General features: G+C 38.9%; 1 protein-coding gene across 1 annotated transcript in view; it reads left to right on the top strand.

Moving 5' to 3' along the window:
• Window positions 1-10,055, top strand: part of C20H6orf141 (chromosome 20 C6orf141 homolog) — a 138,746-nt gene that overhangs the window by 111,505 nt on the left and 17,186 nt on the right. The window contains exon 4 of the mRNA XM_072944839.1: window positions 1,495-1,610. The gene's annotated coding sequence lies outside the window, so the exon portion shown is untranslated. The remainder of the gene's footprint in view (window positions 1-1,494; window positions 1,611-10,055) is intronic.

The following is a 10,055-nucleotide window of genomic DNA, read 5'->3' as shown; positions in this document are numbered from 1 at the left end:
ATGTAAGGATTTCAAGTACTGAGTTTTTTTTTAATCAATGAGGAAGTGTAAATTAATAAACCACAAGTGGCACATACATAGCACTGGCAGGTAGTTCTGGCTGCCCACACTAGACTATGGATTGCACAATGTGGTATGTAGCTCAGTAATTTTGGTTCATTTTCACATTTATGCTAGCTTTATTGGGTTATGTGGCAAAAAAGAACTAGAATAGGCCAGTGTCTGATCAACAGTCACATCATTTAATTACAGTTTATCAATAAGTTAAATAATTAGATACTACTCTAAATGTTCTTTATGAGAGAGTTTAGAACTCAGGATAAATTTGACCGCACCACAAGCAAAACAAAACAAAAAAACCCAGAAAATACTGCTAACCATTCAGATGCAGTGTCTCCAGCTAACCCCTAAAATGTATTTTACCCCATGTGTATATGAAATCAGAGCTGTCAATAAGCTGAATCAACCACCTGGATAAAATCGCCTTGGAATCACCATCTATGCAAACATTTTTCTCTGGAGGATGTGTTTCATCGGCAAGACCAGATACAGAAGAACACAGCCCATCTTCCTCTCTACTTAATGATGGAGAATATTGTTAAGAGCTTGAGATTTATGGTCTGATGGACATGGGTTAAACTTCTCTACAAATGTATGTTGGGAAATTATTTTTCTGTCCATAAGTTTTCACATCTATAAATGGAAAAATAATATTTTATTTAATTTTGATAAAATGAGAAAATATGTGTAAGTCACCCCCCATGTTGTAAAAATTTGTGAAGTGTGAGTTCCCCTCGTGCAATATCGCAGTTATACTTACATACACATATGTTTGTTTTCATGAAAAGTTATTGTGAGATATTGAATATAGTTCCCTATGCTCTACAGAAGAAATTTATTTTATATCTATTTTTATATATAATTATATATATATTTACACATCTCAAATATATTTTTGACTCATTGTTAGCACGTAATAGATTTTTTTCTAATTTTATATTCATAGTTATGACTCGAGAAGAAAAAAATTTCCCTCACCATCTGATTCTACAAGAATGAAGTCACTGACCTTTAACACACCCTGAAAGGAATTCAGGGCAGAGGTCAAGAATGAGGCACTCTGTGTTCTGGGAGAAAGGGCAAAAACAGGTTTTCTAACAGATAGTTAGGTGTCTTCTGGAGGAAATTTTATGAACTCAGTTTCTTGCATCTTCTCATACCTAGAAAAGCACTAAAATCATTCATGGAGACATCTGCTCCTGGTGGCCAGCAGCAGCCTTCTACGGAGATGTGTGCTTGATTGCATGTTCCGCCTTCAGCAAATCATGTATATAGGGACCTCCTCCCTTATCTCTTTGGATCAGTTCCCCAGAGCTATCAGAGAGGCTGTCTCCTGCACTATAGTCCTCAGTAAGTCCTCAAATAAAATCCGAGAGCTCTTGCATTGTGCTTCTTTTTTTTTTTTTTTTGGTTGACAATTTTGACAACTTCAAGGGGACCCAGAGCAGACTTCTGTCCTTCACCTGAACTCTGCAAGGATCTCGAGCCTCAGAACCATCAGGTCCTCTTGTGTCCACCCATCTGTCTCCTCAGAGTCCAGACCAATTTGGGTGAGTCCGACTTGGTTCTCGGGTCTTCTGATTATTGGTTAATGATAGTGAGTTTTATTTATTGCTGTGTAACAGGAACCTGACCCCCCAGTTGAAAGATACTGGGGAATGACTTCCCCCCCTGCCCACCAGTTGACAGATACTAGCGAAACCCAGTTGAAAGACACTGGGCTAAGTGGTTAAATAGGCTGACCTGACTTCTTTCCTCAGTTTGGCTATCTGAACAGAATTTTTCAGGTTAAAAGTAAAGACACATGAGAACTTTGCTCTGAAGATGAGGGTTTCCTCTTAGTTGGTTGTGGCCTTCTCAGGCAAATGAGAAACTTACGGGAATATTGGAGGCAGGGTCCTCACACCTTGCAGGGGTCCCATAGGGAAACCCACTCATTAATGAAAAGACCTGCTAGTCCGGGGGTCATTAGTAAGAATGTTGGCCATTCAGTGATCAGGCACCCACAGTGGTTTTCAATGGCTGGAGGGAGAAACTGAGACACTTGGAGAGCTGAAAGGACCCTAGGGTGACACCTAGGGGAGCTGTGCTAAACTCACAGGCAGCACATCAGCCCATCACACAGTTTCATTAGTAAATTTTACCCCCAACAAATTCAGCTTCAACGTGGGAAATAGTCTCTCAAACAAAGAAAGTAGAGGCATCAGCAAGCCAGCCACTAACCAATGCTCCAGCCAGGTTTATGTATATACGAAACTTGTAATTACAAGTACTTGCTTAATTGGGAGTGAAAGGTAATCTCACCCTGAAAATGGCCAACATGGAACTCTATTATTGCATATGCAGTTAAGATAGAGAAATCTGGCTTGACAAAGCACTTTTTCAAAATTCTGACCCTGATGGGTCCTCATTAGTATGTTATATTCTAAGTATATACTAAGTTTAATTGAATTATTTTTTTAAAAAGGTTTTATTAAAGAGTAGTTGACTTACAATGTTAGTTTCAAGTGTACAGCAAAGTGATCAGTTATACATATACACACACACATATACATCCACAGATTCTTAAACTGAATATACAACTTGAAACAGCTGACCGAATATCTAGTTGTATATGAGGTCAATGATTCTAATAGTGTGGCTCTGCCTATTGGAAGAAACAAAAAGAGGGAATCATTTCATGTTACCTGACTAGTAAGACAGGTGGGCCAGGGACTTCTGGCTCCTGTCCACAGGGTCTAGTCCAGGAACAGCTCATTGGGCGGCCTAGCAACAAAGGCTTGGCTTGACTTAGGAGACAGGATTCCTAGTGCTGCGGAGCAAAATGGTCATGAAATGCCTCCCAAACTGTGGTTGGATTTATGACCACGAGGTGGTCCTGACAACAAAACAATGTTCCTTACCATCTGGTTCTGTAAGAATGAAGTCACCGACCCGCTGCAGCCGCTGACCTTCTGTGACACACTGTGAAAGGAGTTCAGGGTGGAGATCAGGAATGGGGCGCCCTGTGCTCTGGGAAAACTTGCAGAACAGGCCTTCAGATAGTTACGTATTTTCAGGAGAAGATTTTATAAGCCCAATTTCTGGCATTTTCTGTTACCTAGACAAACACTGAAATCATTAATGGAGACAACTGCTCCTTGTGACTAGCGGCAACCTTCTACCAAGATGTGTGCTTGACTGCACGTATCCTTCCTTCACCAAAATCATACATAGACTGACCTCCCCACTTCTGTCTTCAGAGCAGTTCCTCAGTGCTACCGGAGAGGCTGTCTCCTAGGCTGCTGTCCTCAGTCATTTCCCAAATAAAACTGAAACTCACAGCTCTCACGTTTTACATTTTTTTTTAGTTGACAGTCTGAATGATTACTGTGTGCACCATGAGATATGTCATGTTGCTTGTCAAATATTACCACCCCTATTATTCCTACAGTTAATTCCCCAATTCCTTCTTTTTAAATTAAAATGTATTTGACATAGAAGATTGTGTCAATGTTAGGTGTACAACATTTGATATGCTTATATATTGTAATATGATTGCCGTGTGTAATAATTAGCACCACTATCATGTTACATAATTATATTTTCCTTTTAGTGGCTGGGATAATTAAGATTCATCTTTTAGCAAGTTTGATGATTATAATACAAATATTGTTGTCTGTATTCACTGTACTGTGCATAGATCTCAGGGCTTATTTACTACTCATTGCAAGTTTATACCCTTAAATGACACCTGTCATATTCCTCTAGCCTTCGTCCCCTGGGAACACCATTTCACTCTCCAGTTTACAAGTTCGGTCTTTTTAGAGTCCATGTATAAGTGATATCACACATACTTGTCTTTCTCTGACTTCTCTGACTTAGTATAATGTGCTCAAGGTCCATCCATGTTGTCGCAAATCACAGGATGTCCTTTCTCAGGGCTGAATTATATTCCATTGTTTACCTATATCATGTCTTCCCCAGTTCCTTCTTAAACACTTAACTCTGTGAACAAAAGATCTGAATTATAAATTACTTATGTATTCTTGCCTTCAGTGCATGAGCTGTTTACATATAAACATACATGTACACATATATGTGTCTTGGGTCAGGATTCTTAAAAACAGAGCCTGAGGTACCAATTACATTGCCTGTGGTTTGTGAAGGAGGTGCCTTTCAGGAAAAAGCTGTAAGGGAGGGAGTGAAGTAGTCCTGGGAAGGGCAAAGAGCTCAGGAAAAACGTGATCTCAGGCAAGGTCTTCCTTTCCTAAATGACAGGGACGGAGCCCCAGACAGGCTTTTCTAGCCTGTGAATCAGGCAGTCATTAGCGCTGGTGATGATGAGACTTTCCTGGCAGGGTGATTCCTGTCAACCACAGGAAGTTCTCTTGGGAAGGGGAGATGTGGGCACTTAGTGGCCAGCACCCATAGCAGCTGGCAGGAGGGCAGGGGCTGTCTCTGGGACACAATCTCTCAGCGATCTCTAAACAGCGTCTACCATTCTCTGGGGCAATATTTGCAGTATTACTGTTAGTGCTTGTATAAAGGTGATGTAAAGAGTGGTGAAGGCGTTTATTTTCTCTACGATTCAGCTGTCTCATCTGAAAAATAGAAGGGGGAATCCAAATAATTGAAAAGCCTTTCCTCTCCTAAAACTCTGTGATACTCTGTTTTAGGAAAAGGAAAAACAAGTTTCTACCTCCTTTCTCTCATTACTTGAATGTATTTATTTGCTGAGTCACTGACTTCGGCTAGTTTTGGTTTTAATCCAGTTCTCAGTTTCCTTACCTGTAAAAGAAAGAGAAAAATAATCCCTCGTGTTGTGAGGATTAAATATATTTCATGTATGGTAAACACTGCAACAGCACCTTGCACGTAGTAAGTATCCCATAAATACTGGCGATAAGAAATATACGTAAAGTGGTGGGGCTACAAGAAATGGCGTCAAAAGTCCTAGTCAGCACGAGATTTTTGATTTTATGAAATGCACTCTAAGTGTGGTGAAATTGTTATTTATCATTATAAAGTTCATAAGTAATAAGTAATTCAAGTATTAAGTATCTTACCTGTATTTCCTGGTATTTAGCTGAACTGCCGGGCCTACCAAAGGGAGGTTAGTAAAGAGATGTTCAAAACTGGGGAGAAGAATTTCTATATTTTGTTAAGCAAGTCTTTGAAGTTCTCAAATTCAGTGACAATAAATTAAAAAAAATATATATATATATACACACATACAGGATATATTTTTCAGGAGGAGACAGCCAGACTTTTTTTTTTCATAGCAGAGACTGGGTCACATATGTCAAGTCTCAAAATTGTAGGTACATAATAGGGATTTAATAAATATTTGCGAACATTTTCTAAGTAAGAAGTAGGATCAGTAGACGGGATGGAAACATATTTCCCCCAGGCAGGTACTCCTTGAAATCACTCAAATTCTTCTGTTATAAAGCTGAAAGTTAAAGTCATGGTTGCATGAATCATATAGTACACACACTGAAAATCCATGGGAAACAATGCTAACTTAAAAAAAAATCACCTAAGATCTTACCAGTTGTAAGTAAAAAGAGTAAATATTTGGGGTAGTTTCTTACAGTCTCTTTGTATGTTTTCTCTCTTTTTTTCTTTCTTTACAAAGTAAAACAAATTTTACAAACAAATGATACTGCTCACACTAACTCTGGTAAGACTGTAGGATATTAGGGCAAACCAAGTGACTTAAACCCTGTATGACAAAAAAACATGAATCAGAAGTCTAAGGAGGCTCAGAACAGGAGCAGAGCTGCCCTGAGCTGAGCCTTTCATCCATAAAGTGGCCAGTTTGTATGGGGACTTCTGGTTTTCTGGTTTCTTTGGGGAGCAGGTGTAGGTGGATGGAGAAAAATACAGCTTTTATGCTAGCAGAAGCTAGCAAGCTTTTTTGTTAAAAGTAATATGTTTCTTGTTCTTCAAGTATTAAGTCATGCAAAAGTTCCTTTAGTTCATTGGTAAGTCCATGAAAATGTGTCCCACACTTCCGGAAGAGAGGAGGGCTAGCCACACGTTAAGGTATTGCCGGATCTCGTATCAGGTTTAACTAAAACAAGCAGTTTCTGAAAAACATGGAAATAGCCTAACAGATTTAAGCATATCTTTAAAGACCAGGTTATAAGTCTAAAGAAGCTGGGTATGAAGCTTCAGATTCTGTTTCTCCATTAAAAAAAAATCAGTAAGTAAATATGTTTAAAAATAGTGGGGAAAAAAAATAAAATAAAAATAGTGGGAAGAATTTTTACCTGTTTTACCTGTTTCTGCTTCCATCTCAGGGTATGCGTTGTTTGAATATTCGATCTCAGTAGGCTGTTTGGGACTTGAGGTTGGTTTTCAGCGGGAGGGGTGTTAGGATGTGAGGTGGCATTGCGTGGAAAGTGCTACTTTGCTCCCAAGAGCATTGAAAATTTGGTAACGTGACTAATATGTGACATCAGTCATAGAGATGTTAGTAGGAACAGGGTAACGTGGTTGCAATAGTGAATTCTTTTTTTTTAATTGAGATAGAGTTGATCCACAATATTACATAAGTTACAGTTGTACAATATGGTGATTCACAATTTTTAACGGTTATACTCCATTTAAAGTTATCATAAAATATTGGCCATATTTCCTGTGCTGTATGATATATCCTTGTAGCTTATTTATTTTATACACAGCAGTTTGTATCTCTTAATCTCTTACTCCTGTCTTGCCCCTCCCAACTCTCTTCTCCCTACTGGTAACTACTAATTTGCTCTTTATATCTGTGAGTCTGTTTCCTTTATAGTGAATTCTTTGTAAATATTTAAAAAAATATTTTATCAACAAGACACCATGACTATGACACAAGAATAAACTTATCACAGGAAACCTTATATACTGCAATTTTATAGTCATGAGAGTTGTGTCCATAAATTAGAATACTTGATAAAATATATCTGGATGTATGTCATTTCACACATACTAATTGCTCATGACTAGTTCCTCCAAAAAAATTAAATGTCAAGTGGAAAAAAAGCCATTATTATATGAACAATTTTGAGTACTTTCTTGAGCCATGTCATTACAAACATTTTTAACCAATCATGCTGTAGCTCCTTAGATATTAGGTGTGGTGTAATGTGAATAGGGCTAGGAAATTTCTGTTAGGCGGTCAACCTTGGCAACACTAGCTAATATGTTTCTTTATTGAGGACAATTGTGAAAGGCTAAATTCTTTTCTTAGATGAGGAGTAGGTACATCTCTACCAAAATGAATTCCCAAAATGTAAGATTCACCTGAGAAGCGTATTGAAAATTCTGAAATCTGAGAACCACTTCCAGAGATTCTCATTCAGTGTGTTTAGGATGAAACAAAACAACATAAAACAAAACAAAATTCATATGCTTTAAAAAAAGATCACTGATTTTGATTCTATCACTAGGAACACTATATTAGTATATCCCAATGAATTGTAGACCATCTCTTCTTTCCACACAAGACAGAATTATACATACTATACATACATTTCTAGTATTACTTATATTGCGTGTGTGTATTGTGGAATCTAAAAACTACAACAAACTAGTGAATATAACAAAACAGAAACAGACTCATAGATACAGAGAACAAGCTAGCGGTCACCACTGTGGAGAGGGAAGGAGAGAGGGGCAAGATAGGGGTAGGGGATTAAGAGATACAAACTGCTATATATAAAATAAATAACCTACAGAAATATATTGTACAGCGCAGGGAGGAACATATCCAGTATTTTATAATAACTTTAAAAGGAATGTAATCTATAAAAATATTGAATCACTATGTTGTACACCTGAAACTAATATTGTAAATCAACTATACTTCAATAAAATATATTTAAAAAAATCCAGGACAGACTAAAAGTTTGGGGATATATCCTAGACCATTAGCTCCATACCATCCTCACTCATATATCCAATTAGAACTGCAAATAATCCGTCCTAGTTATTGCTAACACCAGCTCATCCTTTACATTCTCAGCACCACTGTCCTAGACTGAACCCACATTTATCTTGTAGATTATAATGCTAGCCTTATAGTTGCTCTTGCTCTCTCCATTTTTCACTTTCTTCCACTCGTTCTTCTTAACTGATGCCAAAATAATGATGCGTACGTTATCATTCTGTTATTCTGCTTGAAATTTATTAACGTTTCTTCATGACTTAAATGATAATAATGAACAGAATAGACAATAGAATAAATGCATGCCATTATAATATTGGTATGAACAGGAAATGAAAAGTGATAAAAAGAACAGAGTTCTGATTTAACCAGCATGCACCAGTAGTTAAAAATACCAGCTGGCAAATGACTGCTGCTCTTATTCTTTTGAGTGCTCCCTACCCTGCTGCAGAGCTACCCTGGCCCCTGATTTCAAGGCCCTCTTGGACATTCCCCAAGTCTGGCAACAGACAAGACTAAGTACGGCATGGCAGTGTCCTTCTGGACCTAACTGTATTGCTGTGGCTTGAAAAGATTCTAATAGGTCAGTGCCTGAGTTGAACAAGTCATGAAATATTTTTAATATCCACACTTAGAATAAATAATCTCTTCTATGGTGTGCAAAGTCCTTCATGGTTTGGCTCCTTCCTATCTCTTCTGTTCTGTGGTCCAACTCTTCCTTCACCACTCTGAAAAATGACATTATCTCCCATGTGTTCAAGCTTTTGCACCTGCTCCCTGGACCACTCCCTTTCCACCCTTTCTTTCTTCCTAAACTCACTTATTGTTTGTATCTCAGCTTAACTAGTGTATTTTTTTTCACATTGGTCTTTCTTAGCATCTATAGGCAGATTTAAATACTATGCTCACATTTTGTTCTGTATGTAGCCCAGTCATTTTGAAATGACTTATACACATGTTCGTGTCCTTTCTAAATGGTAATATTCCTGACCTCTGGATTTTTTTTTTTTGTCTATTTATCCCCAGTCCTTAGCACTCCTCCTGCATATAGTGTCAATATGAGACAGGAGGGAAGGGGGCAGGGCACAGCCACTCAAGGAATGACAGCAACTAAAATGGTGGAAGATTCACCTCCTAGTTGGCCTTGAGGATTAAGAGGTTTGACCTCTAGCAGACCTTGAGCTTGCTCATTGTAACAGCGTGATCAAATAACATGCCTGCAGGCGCCATGACAGCCCCGAGGCTAACTGCAGAAGGCCGAAGAATGGGCGGTGGCCCAATTCCTGGGAATCTCAGCCCCTCCCCCAGGGCCACTGGAATGATCCCACCTGTGGGCGTGTGAAGCTACTGAGACTATAAAAACTGACACCACCACGCCTAGTGGCCTTTTTCGCTCTCCCCTCTTTGGAGACGCCCGCACTCTGTCTGTGGAGTGTGGACCTACTTTTACTTTAACCTGAGCACCCAACCCCCACACCTCTTTCCTTGCCTTTCTCTTGCCTTACACTCTTTGCGGTATGTATCTCTCTAAATAAATCTCCCTTTACTCAACGGTGGCTCGCACTTGAATTCTTTCCTGCACAAATCCAAGGACCCACACTTGGCGGGGCATGTTCCAGAGGCTCAGTCGAGACCTGGGACAAGGCCCTCCTCCCACCCCACATCTGTTTTCCTGCATCAAATAGATACTGACAGATGACAAATAAAGAATCAGTAATGAATAAAGAATGCTGATTGGAAAAATTATACACATGAAAAAAGAAAATCAGTTAAGATTAGTCAGAGAGAGTGGTTCATGAATGTGATACCTTTTGGACTGAACTTTGAAGGAGTAATAAACATGGTGGAATGGAAATGAGGGTGGGTCACATTCCCATGGAGACCAAATGACAGAAGAAAAGCACGGGAAGAGAAATGAGTACACAGGTGAGTACAGCGGGCAATTGTGGATCAGTAAGTGAATGAACCAGAAGGAAGAGAATTATTTCAACACATGTGATACCAGTTTGAGGAGTTTGGAGCCGCACTACTGGAACTGGTAAATCCAAAGCTTTGTCTCCTCACAATAGCCTTAGGTTTA

Source organism: Vicugna pacos, chromosome 20 (genome assembly GCF_048564905.1).
Source record: "Vicugna pacos chromosome 20, VicPac4, whole genome shotgun sequence".
In the NCBI taxonomy this organism is placed as follows: domain Eukaryota; kingdom Metazoa; phylum Chordata; class Mammalia; order Artiodactyla; family Camelidae; genus Vicugna; species Vicugna pacos.
The sequence above is the reverse complement of the archived record's forward strand: the minus strand, read 5'-3'. Positions and strand labels throughout refer to the sequence as shown.